This window comes from Odocoileus virginianus, chromosome 6 (assembly GCF_023699985.2).
Source record: "Odocoileus virginianus isolate 20LAN1187 ecotype Illinois chromosome 6, Ovbor_1.2, whole genome shotgun sequence".
NCBI classification, from domain to species: Eukaryota; Metazoa; Chordata; class Mammalia; order Artiodactyla; family Cervidae; genus Odocoileus; species Odocoileus virginianus.
Window position 1 is genome coordinate 52,229,249 of NC_069679.1, and position 15,905 is coordinate 52,245,153.

The following is a 15,905-nucleotide window of genomic DNA, read 5'->3' on the forward strand; positions in this document are numbered from 1 at the left end:
GATATAGATATAGTTTCCTTCCTCTGTTTAACTGTAAGCTCCCTATGGATAAAGTTGTATTTCTCTCTGCTTCTCATTACAGTACCTAGCTCGATGTCTAAATCTGAACAGCTAAGGAGTAAACATTTGCAAAATGAAAAATTCTCCCCTTTCTAGTACTGAGATTCTTTCATTTCCTTTGCATTTTAATGTCCCCTTTTCATTCACCAGTTTCAGAGTCTAGAACTTTACGGTACCCTTTAGCTGAAGATTGCTGTTAATTTGTCTGTCAGTGTGGGTGCCGCATTCCAACTTCCTTCCAAATGCTACTGGCAATGTCTGGCATCTTACTGGTCTTTATAGGCTTGGACAGATTTATAGTTATATGGTTCCCTGAGGTGTGGTTAGTAGATGAGAGCTTTTTGAACTTTAATGTATAACTACACAAATAAGTATTTTCTGAAGTGCCTTCCCACTCTTGTTTTCCCAGAAGTTTATATGCTATTTATCTTCTCATTCCCACAGCCTATGAGATCTTACATACATTGCAGCATTCTGATGTTTCATAACACCAATGAATGAATTATATAGAGAGCATAAAGATAGAAAAAACTCTAGATTCCAGGTAACATCAAGGCTCACATTCCTCCCACTAAGGAACCCATTTTTCTCTCTCATTTACTTGAAACTTAGGAAGATGGGTTGGCTCTGACCCCTCAGAAAATAGTAGCTTTGACCTATTCTAATTTTAAATACCCAAATGCAGTATGCTTATTCTTTTATCTTCACATCAATTAAAGACCATTCTAGCTTTTTATTGCCTTGAGTAAAAATAAGTAGTCCTGTTAGATTCACAGAAAATTCTTCTCGACTACTCAAGTCCAAATTTTCATGATGGGGAAAGTAACTTATAATTGTTAGTGCTATTTTTGACAGATGTTCAATATGTAATAATGATCTGCTGCCTTGACTAATCCAGCCAAATCAACAGCTTTAGACAGAATCCAAAGGCCAGTGTGGGAGCACTGCCAATATCTATTCCAAGAGATTTTAACAATAAAAATCCTCAAGTGAAAAAGAGAGAGAAATGTAAATCATTAGACTACTTCCACAAAAAAAAAAAAAAAAAAAAGCAAAGCAGGAAAAAAAAAAAGCAAAATAAAACTGTGGCCAGTATAATAGTCCGTAGGTTCAATATTTACTAGTTTGTGTACCATCTGAGCTATTTCCTTTAATCAACCATGCACATGGCACTTTTATTCTCAGGGGACATTATTGCCATGACAACTTTATCAGGCTAAACACTGAAATGCAGCTCTTGGAGCAATCTCAATTTGAGTACGGTTTACAATATTATTTATGTTATTCTTTTATCAACATCCTTGGCATGCCAAACAGATGAGAAATTTTTTTAAATGACTATTAAAATCACAATAAAATGTAAAAACTTTACAAAGAGAAGAGGAATAAGCCACTAGGCTGAAAAATGGGCAATCAAAGGAGCTATTGCACTCGGCAGATGGAAAAGCAGCAGGTGCCATGGTGTGATGGGACCTTGCTTCCCATCATGCATGCTCTACAATGATGCAGCCTGACAGGGAAGGGAATTAATGTGTCGGAGCAGGTACTTTCTGTCCATTAGCTGATTCCCAATTCGTCCTCGCAAACTGCTACCCGTAGCTCTTGGATAAAATGGTTTGCAATACACAGCACCAAAACTTGTATGGGGAAGGACAGCTGTGAGTAGCCCTCTTTCAGTGCCTCAGCTTAACAGAGTGTGAGTGACCAAGTAAATATTTCTCCAGCCCAAACTTGGATTAGCAATTTCAGTCTCTGAATAAATTATTTGAATACAGATGCTGTGCATACAGCCAGGTGACAAAGGGCCACAGCCTCTCAGTGTGGGAGATGGAAGGGAACACTGATGAAGAGAATTCTCAAGGCAACTCTCAAACAAATGAGTCTCAGGAAAGTTCTGAGAGTACACTCACCTCTGCATTCAGAGAAAAAAATGCCAAATCATAAAGGGGCAACGTGAACTGGCGGGTCGGCTGAGACAGACACGGCACATTAGGCGTGGTAAACACTGAGGCTCTGGGGCTCTGTCATGTGTCAGGCTTCTTTCTGTTTCCTTCCTGAGCCTGAGTTTATGTTCTAGATCTTACCTGTGAAACCTCAAAAACAGACTGAAACAGAAACAGAGTTTAAATTAAATTTGTGCAATTGGTAAGACTAGGTCTTTTCAGATCTTTGGCCAATAAACTAATGGAATTGCACAATTGTTTACTGGCCTTATGGCTGTTAACACAACTAGACTAGGAAATGGTAAACCTGATTTTTTTTCTTTTCTATCCATTGTCACGACTGCACTGGAAAGTCAAAACTGGCTCTCTCACTCATTATTTATAGTCATCAAAGGAAGGAAATGGGTATGGGCTGCATTTATGTTAAAACCTTGGAAATTATGTGCATGTCAAGAAACATTAACCTAAGGATTCAATTCAAGCCTTCTTCATCCCCTAGTTTAGGTAGTGAAAGTGTCAGTCGCTCCGTAGTGCCTGACTCTCTGCGACCCCATGGACTGTAGCCCACCAGGCTCCTCTCTCCGTGGGATTTTCCAGGCAAGGATACTGGAGTGGGTTGCCATATCCTTCTCCAGGGGATCTTCCCGACCCAGGGATTGAACCCCAGTCTCCTGCACTGCAGGCAGATTCTTTACCACCTGAGCTACCAGGGAAGCCCTTAGTTTAGGTAAGGGGCATGTTGTTCTGTTTCAAACCATCCTGTTTTTTTCTGCACACTTAGCACATTGACATTTATAAATAATTTTCATTTAATGGCTGTCAAATCTCACTAAATTCTAAGTGACCCCAAGGAAAGAAACTGAGTGCACCTTGCCTCAGCGCTTAGCAAAGCACTAGCCACATGGTAGGAGCTCAGTATTAGGAGAAAGAGAAAGAGTTGGAAGGAAGGAGGTAAATAATGCAGGAAGGAAATAAGGAAGATGTCAAGAGAAGATCCAGAAGATGTAAAATAATCCTTAGCACCTTTATACTTCTCTGTGTCTTCTTTAGAAGCCTCCATAAAAGCTTTAAATGTATTGAGTTGCCTAAACAAACTACACTAAATAAAGAGGAGGAGGATGAGTGAGAAGTGTATGTATGCATTGACAGCAATAGGATGGATATCATTGAATGGTATCCAAGGACATCTGAATAGACAAGTATGCATATCCTTGGTCATGAAATTGATTTTATAAAGAGACAATGAAAATAGAAATATTTCAGCCAGAATAGAGTGAGTTTTAACTTAGTCAGAGACCACACCAAGAGAATTTAAAATTACCCTCTTATGTCTTGTGGTTCTTATCCCAAGTGTTTGAAATAAGCAACTGTATTTGGTAGTACAGGACATTCAGTTTGGATCTGATCATCCTTTTATTCATATCTCTCCTCAAATGGTTTACGAGCATACTGACTATGCAGGATTATACAAGGCAATGATTACTACACATTTTTAATATGAAGTTAAACAATGAATAAAGAAATTATTACAACCAATGATAATAACACCTGAAGTGCAGAGCACCTAAGAGTTTCCAGTATGATTTAATATTATATTATTTAATCCTTAACACAATTAGTTAATCCTGTTATTTAACCTTAACAGGATCATTAATCTAGGAGTGAGGATTTACTAATTATGTAACATTCATAAAGTTACTTAACTTCTCCATCTCATAGTTTTCTCTTCTAAAACCATCAAAAAAGATCAAAAATTGAAAGGATAATGAATGGAAAATACTTTGCTCAATAAATGTTAATCATGATTAGTGTTATTATTATTTAGTAGCACAGATATCACTAACTACAATTTACAGATCCCAGTAAAAGAACCTCATAAGTTAAATGATTTCATTGCCCCAGAACTCATATTTCTAATTCTGAAATCATCATGCTCTGTACTATGCCAATTTTATTCTGAGCTGCAGTTGACTTTAAGATCTAAGTTTGAGGATGTATGGCCCCTTTGGAACACCGTTCACCATAGGATCCTAGGGACAGCAACTTGGTGTGGAGCCAATGCATCAAACCAACAGAATCAAGGTCCTGGAATACCAGCCCTGCTGGTCAGTCGGTATCAGCTGCTTCCCAAGGCCTCCAGAGAACCTGACATTTTGCCTTTCCTTCATTTTGGTTCCTGTCAGTTTCAAAAGAGACAAGCTTTTGGGAATGAAACTGATGTGTTTGTGTGACTGTTCCAGGCTGCCAAAATTGACAGAGGCTGAAACTGATGAAAGTAACCAATTTGTCAATTTCCGCAAAAGGAGGGCTTTGAAGGCAGAGATTGACTAAGTCTATCCTTTTCCTGCTTGATCTGAAAATTTAATTTTTCCCCAACTTTAAAAAGTTTTGTGTTTGCTCTCATAAATTTTATTGGACTATATCTGGATAAAACCTGAGTTGTTCTCACAGTTTAAACAGATGGTCAATTCCATCAAAATCCAATTCAGTGTATTGTCTAGCAGAGTGTTATTTTACATTGGATTGACTGATAAATTTATTTTAAATGACTAAAAAATGTTATTAAAATGTGGAATCACTCTAAACCCTGCTGCTTTTGAGTTTTGATGCTTCACAGGAAAACCCCATAGCTTTAACTGATATGCAGTCAAAAACGCAATCAGATCAGTTCAGAACTCTATTGCATCTGTCAACTATCTGGTTTTGATAATCTTTGCATGATTAAATCAAAATTATTTTTAGAGACTTAAAATTTTACTAGAGGTGTTAGGATTCTTGGGTTCCAAGTCTGCTATTCACCAATTATGTGATTTTTTTTTCACATTACCACCTTGGATTCTGTCTTTCCCCCTATATAATGAGGTTAGACTACAGCAGCATTTTCCAAAGTGCATTCTTTAGAAATCGCTTTCTTTCATAGGGCATTAATAAGTCTAACAAAAAATACATAACTTTCCACATAACTTTGGAGAACATTAGTTAAATATGCTTATTGACTATAAGATTTCAGTTTCTTTATCATCTTAGCATGCTTAATGGATATAGCTCTAAGTCATAAACCTCAGTGTACAATCAAATAAGTATACTTTCTAGATCCCATCCTGTCAAAGTGCTGAGTATCTTCTCTTCAGTTGTATAGGGGATATTGGTTCTGGAATCTCCATGAGCAGAGGATATAGGTGGCCTATCTTGTCCTAGGTCATCAGTCCACAAAGTTTGTTTCTGGGACTGTCTACATGAGAGATGAGTAAACTTTTTCTATAAAGGGCAAGATAGAAAATATAATAGGCTTTGCAGACCTTTCAGACTCTGTAACAACTCAGCACCACCATTGCTCAGTTCTGTCATTTTACTGCAAAAGAAGCCATATACAACATATAACATATACAAAACTGTATTATTTTTTAACCACTTTAAAATGTAAAAACAAAACTTATTGACTGTATGAAAAACAGATGGTGGGCTGTATCTGTTTTCCAAGCTGTAGTTTATCATCCTCTGATTTAAATGAGTGGCTCATTGATGCTTCTGTGTAAATTTCTTGTTCTGAGCTCCCAGTATCTCATTATTTGATGCATTTTTAATTTATCCATTCAATACTTATTGACTGCATATTAAGTATCTGGTTCTGTGAGAGGTGTAGTGTATACAATGACAAATGAAAAAGGCATAGTTCCCACCTCCTTGAACCTTAATGCTTAATTGGGGAGTTAGATACTCCACAGGTAAAGGAATGAAACTATAGTTTAAACTAAGTAAGTTCTACAAGAAAGGTAACCAACCATCTTGGTTTGCCTAAAACCTTCTTAGTTTTAGTATGAAAAATTTTGCATCCCCCAAATCCTCTGATTCTCAGGCAAACAGGGGTGGATGATCGCCCTACAGGGGTAAAAGCTGGTGCTATAAAAAAGAATAACATAGTGGATATACTTTATATTGTAGATATAGTCTGGAAATCTTTTTGAGGGTGTATCATTTAATTCTGAGAATTGAAAGAGAAGGAAAAAAAAAAAAAAAACACACAAACGAAAGAAGCCCAGTCATATGAAGAGAGAAAGAAATGAAAAGTACAGGCAAAATAAGTCACTTGTTTACAAAAAGTTTTGGGCACTCAGGAAACTGTAAAAAAACAAAAACAAAATCAAAAAAAGCTATTTTTAACTAGGGCAGATTAAACAAGATAAATGGCAGGTTGAGATTAAATCAGAGGTGTAGGCAATGGAATATTACTTAGCTACTTAAAAAAAACACATTTGAGTCAGTTCTAATTAGGTGGATGAAACTGGAACCTATTATACAGAGTGAATTAAGTCAGAAAGTGAAACACAAATACAGTATATTAATGCATATATATGGAATTTAGAAAGATGGTAACAATGATCCTATATGCAAGACAGCAAGAGACACAGATGTAAAGATCAGACTTTTAGACTCTGGGAGAAGGTGAGGGTGGGATGATTTGAGAGAATAGCATTGAAACATGTACATTATCAGATATAAAACAGATGACCAGTGCAAGTTCTATGCATGAAGCAGGGCACTCAAAGCTGGTGCTCCGGGACACCTAGAGGGATGGGGTGGGGAGGGAGGTGGGAAGGGGGAGTTTGGATGGGGGGACACATGTACAGACACGTCTGATTCATGTAGATGTATGGCAAAAACCACCACAATATTGTAAAGTAATTAGCCTCCAATTAAAATTTTAAAATTAATTTAAAAATTAGACATGTAGGAATGACTCATCATGGTCCATGGTAAGAAGTTTGGGTTCTATTCTAAATGTAGTAGAAAATCATTGTTGTTATTCAATTGCTAAGTTATGTTTGACCCTTTGTGACCTACAGCATGCCAGACTTCCATGTCCTACACTACCTCCCAGAGTTTGCTCAAACTCACGCCCGTGGAGTTGGTGATGCTATCCAACCATCTCACCCTCTGTTGCCCCCTTCTTCTTTGGCTCTCAATATTTCCCAGCATCAGGGTCTTTTCCAATGAGTCAGCTCTTTGCATCAAGTGGTCAAGGTACTTGAGCTTCAGCATCAGTCCTTCCAGTGAATATTCAGGGTTGATTTCCCTTAGGATTGATTGGTTTGATCTCCCTCCTGTCCAAGGGACTCTCAAGAGTTTCTCCAGCACCACAATTGGAAAGCATCAATACTTCAGTGTTCAAACTTCTTTATGGTCCAACTCTCACATCTGTACATGACTAGATCATTATCTAATTTAAAAGGAAGGTTTTTCAAATATTTTCTGCCTAAATCAAGGATTTATTGTTGTTATTTAATTGCTAAGTTGTGGCCAACTCTTTGTGACCCCATGGACTGTTGCCCAACAGGCTCCTCTGTCCACTGGGATTTCCCAGGCAAGAATACTGCACTGGGTTGCCATTTCCTTCTCCAGGGGATCTTCTGGACTCAGAGATCAAACTCAGGTCTTCTGCCTGGCAGACAGATCCTTTATCACTGAACCACCTTGGAAACATGAAAACGTTAATCACAATCCTTTTTTTTTTTTTTAGACATACATTGTATATTGGTTACACCAAAGATGATCTTATCTAATACAGGGGATGAGTGCTAAAGTAGGGTGAACAATGAGGAAGAGAAGAAGTAAAGCTTTAGCAGCTCAGTTGTGTATGGCTCTTTGAGACTCCATGGACTATAGCCTACCAGACTCCTCTGTCCATGGGATTCTCCAGGCAAGAATATTGGAGTGGGTTTACTCCCTTCTTCAGGGGATCTTCCTCGCCCGGGGATCAAACTCATGTCTCCTGCATTGCAGGTGGATTTTTTACCATCTCAGCCACCAGTAAAGTAAGTAAATGTAAGCAAGTAATAAGTAAAGGAAATGCTTAAACTGTTCTTTTCAGATGGGGAATTTCTCAGGCTCCCCCTACTAATTTCTGCTTCAGATTCTCTAATAGTCATTCGGTTTCACCGTGTGTGTGTGTGTGTGTGTGTGTGTGTGTGTGTGTTATGAGATTTTCATATTTCCATATGTCTGCTCTGGCTGGGACCTTATAGGCTAGTGATTAGGTTTTATGATCTCTCTGGAGTTAATCTGCAATTCTCTCCAGTACTCTTAACCTCACCCCTGCAGCCAGGGCAGTAAAAGATCCCTCTCTATACACCCTGGGTTTCCCTGATGGCTCAGACTATTCCTCCTGCAGTGCAGGAAACCTGGGTTCGATCCTTGGGTTGGCAAGATCCCCTGGAGAAGGGAATGATTACCCACTCCAGTATTCTTGCCTGGAGAATCCCATAGACAGAGAAGCCTGGTGGGCTATAGTCCATGTGGTTGCAGAGACTCAGACACGACTGCGTGACTAACACTTTCACTTTCCTATATACCCTAGGACTGCATCTAGGACAAGAGGTCATGTTCACCTGGGTAGGGATGTACTGCAGGGCAATGACTCAAAACACTCATTCAGCACCTTCAGATACAGCTGCAGCCTATCCACATGTTGATCTTTGAAACTTTATAGAAAGTACAGAAGGCCTTCGCAAACATCTACAAGAAACATCACAGGCTCTGATTTCTGGCTGAGGTCTCATGCAGGAAAGATGCATTTCATTGACTTGCATTAACAACTCTGGTAATAGGAATGGAGTTACTGACATTTCCATTTCGAAGTGTGAACACTCCATCATAATGAGGGGGGAGTGTGGTTGTTAACTGCCGTGTTGTTAGCACAGGAAAATCAAAATGATTTTTCATCGTTTGTCCCATGTGAAAAACACCCTCATTTAAATGTTCTGAGATTGCTCCCAATCAACTCCAAGGATCAGACTGGTCCACAAATTTGCCTTTGGTTAGTATGATAATGAGACTTCAACTGCACACCAAATAATTGTATTTACTCAAATTTATGATTGTGCATTAGAGAGTTCAGTAGTATTCAGGAGGTCTTGAAGCCATAACTTACAGCCTCACCCTCACCTTCTTCTATACATTTTACTTTTAGAAACTGCTATTTAAATGCAGATGGCTGTATAAATTTCCACTCCTGACCTGAAATATATCCAGCAATATATGCTATGATTAATTGGTACTTCAGACTTCCATTCCCCCCCCTCAGGAATTATCTGTTTTGCAGCCTGTGAGATAAAATGATAGGCTCCTCTCTAGTAATATACATTCTCTCTACAGCTTTCAAAGACTAGCATCGAGCAGCAATAGTGGACATTTAATCTCTATTCTCTATCACAGCTTGTTTAAAAATTACATTCAGTAGCCAGCCAGTTTGTGAAGGCCACTCTCCCTGAGTTCAGAGTTTCTGAGTCACGTTCTTTATCTTTTATTATTAAAGGCCAAGCTCGGAATCCCTATGTTCATCACTGCTAAGTGTTGATACAAGCCACAAATGCTGCCACTGATGGTAGTTAAAACTGCAGCTGGGTTAATGCTGACATATTGTTATCTTTTGAGGGCCAGTTGATATGTGTTCATTTATAATCTAATTGTATGTCCACTTTTTTAAAAAATCAGCTCCCAGTGTGGAATGGATAAAAATACAATTACCAAATGATATGTGTAATCATTCAGAGCTGTTAGCTCTAAAAGGTGATATTGCAGTGACATTGAGAAAATTAGATCTATTCTTCATACAATTATATGGCTACACTTTCACTCTAATGCCATTCTAATTGGAAAGGAGCATTGAAATGTGAAGCTGAGTGTGTTTCACTCTCTAATTATCACTGAACAACTCATTCTTAGGTTTCTGGAAAAGACAGTTGCCAGAGTGCTTTGATAATTCCAAATGCTCATTGCTGCTTTCATGTCAGGTAAGGCTTGTTTTCCTTCAATAAAATTTAGATGGTCACTGATAACTTACTAGAAATAAAGATTTGGGTCAATGCCTATAATTCTTTTAGTCCATTCGTGTCTTTGAGAAGAAAATTTCTATGTGGATACACTCCCTCCACTTTTAATTCCAAGTGGACCCTCAAAATGTAAATATTTGCCTTCCTATTTTATAGAGTGGTTGGGAGGCTCAAATTTCATAATAAAAGTGCAAGTTATTTTGTAAACTTTTAAGATACATACAAATATTAGTTATTACTCTTATAATTGCTGCTGTTGTTAATCATCTGTCAGTAGATGTCAAGACTTGATTTGGTGAGTCAGTTGCTTTAGGGTCACTGCCTGTAGAAATTATGATGTCAAGTTAATATTTCTGGCCTTAATTAGATCCCTGATGTACAAGTCAGTGGTGTCTGGATATGTGTGTATTTAATAAGGACCCTCTTCCATTTCCCTATTCTCAGAATCATAGATTTATAGAGCAAACAGTACAGCTAAAGCACTAGTGTGTGTTAGCCACTCAGTCGTGTCCAACTCTTTGCAACCCCATGGACTGTAGCCCATCAGGCTCTCTGTCCATGAGATTTCCCAGGCAAAAATACTGGAGTGGGTAGCAATTCACTTTTCCAGAGGATCTTCCTGACCCAGGGATTGAATCGAGGTCTCCTGCATTGCAAGCAGATTCTTTACCATCTTAGCAACCAGGGAAGCCCAAAGTGCTATTATATCCCATCAATTATTCTATTATTAGACTATAAGCCAGAAGAAGCTGATAACTGTGCCTCTTCATGGAAGGTATTGAATGTGTCCACACTGTCTGAGCAAAAGAGTGAACACTTCTATTTTGTATTTCTTCATTCTTTATAAGCATATATTCCTTTACATCATTGAGCATAATTATAATAACTGCTTTCAAACATTCGTCTTTGAATTCCAACATCTGACTTATTAGTTATCATGGTATAAGCTTCCACAGCTTGTCTTTTCCCTTGAGAATGGATCAAAGTTTCCAGATTTTTGAACTGTATTTTGGATATTATGAGTGCTGTCATAGGGACTCCGGACTATGTTATGTTCTTGCAAAGATTGCTGATATTTTATTGCAGCTTTAGTGGGTAATTTGACTTGCCTCAAACTGGAAACTTTTGGAGAACCACTCAGCTATTTTGGCAGCTAGGCTGCTTTCAGTCTGCGCTGCACATGTGCATGGTTCAGGGGTCAGTTTGAGGTGTATACAGACTATATATACAGAACATACTGTTCACCTTCTCTGGCTCTTTTCTCCGTGGGATTCCTCCCAATCCATTCTAGTGGCTGTCACTGGTTCTCCATGCCAGAAAGATTGAAGTTTTATATAGGAATTTTAGCTGCTCCAAGTGTGTTGACTGCATTCTGACCTTGAGCTAAAAGCAGTACAAAATGGAAACTCATGCCATGTCATTTTCTTCATCCAAATATCAATGTCTTTTCAGAATCTGCCTAGATTTTGTTCACTCCTCATGGCCTTGTGTTTTCCATAGTTTATAGTTTTTATCTGTTGGAGGATTTCTTTTATATTCTATGACACATGATGAAAATTCTATGAAACTGAACATGTAGTTGTTCAGTCACCAAGTCCTATCCGACTATTTGCAACCCATGGACTGAAGCACTCCAGGCCTCCCTGTCCCTCACCATTTCCTGGAGTGTGCCCAATTCATGTCCATTGAGTCGGTGATGCCATCCAACCATCTCATCTTCTGCTGCCCTCTACTCCTTCTGCCTTCAGTCTTTCCCAGCATCAGGGTCTTTCCCAATGAGTCAACTGTGCGTATCAGGTGGTCAAAGTATTGGATCTTCAGCTTCAGCATGAGTCCTTCCAATGAGTATTCAGGGTTGATTTCCTTTAGCATTGACGCTGATTTCCCTGCTGTCCAAGGGACTCTCAAGAGTCTTCTCCAGCACCACAGTTTGAAAGCATCAATTCTTTAGCACTCTGCCTTCTTTATGATTCAACTCTCACATCCATACATGGCTACTGGAAAAACCATAGCTTTGACTATATGGACATTTGTCAGAAAAGTGATGCCTCTGCTTTTTAATACACTGTCTGTATTTGTTTTAATACACTGTCTATATTTGACTTCCCTGGTGGCTCAGATGGTAAAGTGTCTGCCTACAATGTGGGAGACCTGGTTCAATCCCTGGGTCAGGAAGATCTCCTGGAGAAGGAAATGGCAACCCACTCCAGTGTTCTTGCCTGGAAAATCCCATTGACGGAGGAGCCTAATAGGCTACAGTCCATGGGGTTGCAAAGAGTCAAACACAACTGAGCGACTTCACTTTGACTTCACTTCATATTTGTCACAGCTTTCCTGCCAAGAGGCAATTGTCTTCTAATTTCATGGCTACAGTCACCATCAGCAGTGATTTTAGAGCCCAAGAAGAGGAAAACTATCACTGCTTCATCTTTTCCCCTTCAATTTGCCATGAAGTGATGGGGCCAGATACCATGATCTTAGTTTTTTTTAATATTGAGTTTTAAGCTGTTTTTTTCACTCTCCTCTTCCACATTCATCAAAAGGATATTTAGTTCCTCTTCTCTTAGTGACATTAAAGTGGTATCATCTTTATATCTGAGGTTGTTGAAATTTCTCCCCACAATCTTGATTTCAGCTTATAAATTATCCAGTCCAGCATTTCGCATGATGCGCTCTGCATATAAGTTAAATAAACAGGGTGACAATAAACAGCCTTGTAGTATCCCTATCTCAATTTTGAATCAGTCAGTTGTCCCATAGAGGGTTCTAAATGTTGCTTCTTGACCCGCATACAGGTTTCTCAGGGGACAGGTAAGATGGTCTGGAATTCCCATCTCTTTAAGAGTTTTCCACAGTTTGTTATGATCCACATAGTCAAAGGCTTTAGCATAGTCAATGAACAGAGGTAGATGTTTTTTTCTGGAATTCTCTTGCTCTTGCCATGATCCAGAGAATGTTGACAATTCAACCTCTGGTTCCTCTGCCTTTTCTAAACTCAACTTGAACATCTGGAAGTTATTGGTTCACATAGTGCTGAAGCCTAGCTTGAAGGATTTTGAGCATAACCTTACCAGCTAGAGCATAACCTTACAATTGTACTAGATGAGTACAATTGTCCAGGAGTTTTAACATTCTTTAGTACTATTCTTTTGGGGAGTTGGGATGAGGATTGACCTTTTCCAGTCCTGTGGCCACTGCTGAGTTTTCCAAATTTGCTGACATATTGAGTACAGCACTCTAATAGCATCATATCTTAGGATTTTAAATAGTTCTGCTGGAATTTCATCACCTCCACTAGCTTTATTGGCAGCAGTGCTTCCTAAGGCCCACTTGACTTTGCACCCCAGAATGTCTGACTCTTGGTGAGTGACCACACCATTGTGGTTATCTAGGTCAATAAGATATTTTTTTGTACAGTTCTTCTTTGTATCCTTGCCATTTCTTCTTGATCACTTCTGCTTCTCTTAGGTCTTTACTGTTTGTGTCTTTTATTGTGCCCATCTTTGGATGAAATTTTTCTTTGATATTTCCAATAATCTTAAAGAGGTCTCTATCCTTTACCCTTCTTTTGTTTTCCTCTATTTCTTTACATTGTCCATTGAAGAAGGTCCTCTTGTCTTCCCTTGCTATTCTCTGGAACTTGGCATTCAGTGGTGTATATCTTTCCCTTTCTCCCTTGCTTTCTGCTTCTCTTTCCTCAGCTAATTGTAAAGCTTCCTCAGACAACCACTTTGCCATCTTGCATTTCTTTTTCTTTCACTGCCTATTGTATAATATTATGAACCTCTGTCCATAGTTCTTTGGGCACTCTGTTTACTAGATTTAATCCCTTGAATATATTTATCACCTCCACTGTATATTCATAGGGGATTTGGGTCATACCTGAATGACCTAGTTGTTGTCCCTGCTTTCTTTAGTTTAAGCCTGAATTTTACTATAAGGAGCTGATGATTTGAGCCACAGTCTGCTCCAAGTCTTGTTTTTGTTGACTGTATACAGCTTCTCCATCTTCAGCTACAAAGAATGTAATCAATCTGATTTTGGTATTGACCATTTGGTGATGTCCATGTGTAAAGTTGTCTCTTGTTTTTTTGAGAAAGGGTATTTGCTATGACCAGCGAATTTTCTTGGAAGAATTCTGTTAGCCTTTCTCCTGCTTCATTTTGTACTCCAAGGCCAAATTCTCCTGTTACTCCAGGTATCTCTTAACTTTCTAATTTTGCATTCCAATCCTTATGATGAATAGGACATCTTTGTTTGGTATTAGTTCCAGGAGGTCCTTTAGGTCTTCATAGTACCATTAAACTTTAGCTTCTTTGGCATGGGTGGTTGGGCATAGACTTGAATTACTGTGATGTTGAATGGTTTGCCTTGGAAACAAACTGAGATCATTCTGTCATTTTTGAGGTTGCATCCAAGTACTGCATTTCAGATTCTTGTTGATTATGAGGGATCCTCCATTTCTTTTATGGGATTCTTGCCCACAGTAGTAGATATAATGGTCATCTGAGTTAAATTCACCCATTCCCTTCCATTTTAGTTCACTAATTCCTAATATGTGGATATTTACTCTTGCCATCTCCTGCTTGACCATGTCCAATTTACCTTGATTCATGAACCTAACATTCCACAGTCCTATGCAATACTGTTCTTTACAGCATCAGATTTTACTCTTATTACAAAACATCCACAAGTGAACTTTGTTTCTGCTTTGGCCCAGCTGCTTTCTGGAGTTATTAACAATTGCCCTCTGCACTTCTCCAGTAGCATATTGGACAACTTCTGACCTGGGGGTGGTGGGGAGGTGCTCATCTTTCAGTGTCCTATCTTTTTGCCATTTTATATAATTCATGGCATTTTCACAGCAAGAATACTGGAGTGGTTTACCATTTCCTCCTCCAGTGGATCACATTTTGACAGAACTTTCCACTATGACTGATCTGTCTCTGGTGGCCCTACCCAGCAAGGCTCATGGCTTCACTGAGTTACATAAGCCTTTTCTCCATGACCAGGCAGTGATCCATGAAAGGGCAGAGGTAGTAAGACTTATCTATAAAACCATGGAGCTGCTTTTAATCCTCCAAGTCATGACCATAAAAGCAAACAGTCATGCCCATGTTGTCTTTCTTGATTCTAATACAGGATTTATTTTGTCCCAGATTACTGTCCTCTCAGTCAATTTAGCACACTGTAAGTGGCCCCTCTCAGTTTAGGCCAGCACTAGAATAAACTTTAAAGATGCACCAAGAGGTGCAGTTGCATTAAAGATACTTCCCTTTGTTACTGTAGCCTAATTCAGAGTTTGTTCAGTAGATGCAACAGTAGTTCCAAAACTCGCAACAAGCAAAAACAAAAAAAGTGGCCACCTAGGATGAGGGATGGTGATATTAGATGATAAATCCAAAGAACAAACAACAACAAAACAAGCTTACATCCACCTTCTAATTTTTTTAAATGTACTGGACTATGAAATCAATGCATATTATCATAGTAATTTCTCAGGCTTAAATTTCCTCTTTATAAATGAAATGTTGTATTAAACCATTTCTCTGGGCTCTTGTAGCCCAATGATCTTATTCAATTATTTTCACAAAGACACTGATTACCATTTAGATTGTCAATATCCATTCAGATTGCAGGTCTGGAAACTTAAGCGGAAAAGAGACAGCAAAAGTGAAAGTTTGTGAACCCACTGAAAGGTGTACTGAACTATTAGGATGATCAGAAATCAACCTTCTTAATTTTCCTGTTTTCAAAATGCTTTGGAGCTACTGTGCAAATTCAGTCATAATCCCCTTCTTAACCTTTGGTTTTCTAGGATTAAATTTTTCTGAGTTCAGGATTTATTGGTTCATTACATGGGGGATTTATGCATCTCCAGTACTTTTTGTAGGGAGATGATTCCTTGACTCTTTCTTTTGGCTTGTTTCTTACATTCTCTGAGTATATATGGTCATAAAGTAAACATCAGTTATTGGAAGAATTAAGAGCAATGCTGATGAAAAAATCACAAATACAACAAACCCGAGGATTATGCTGATCACTCTGTAATTTATATCCATGTGCTCAGATG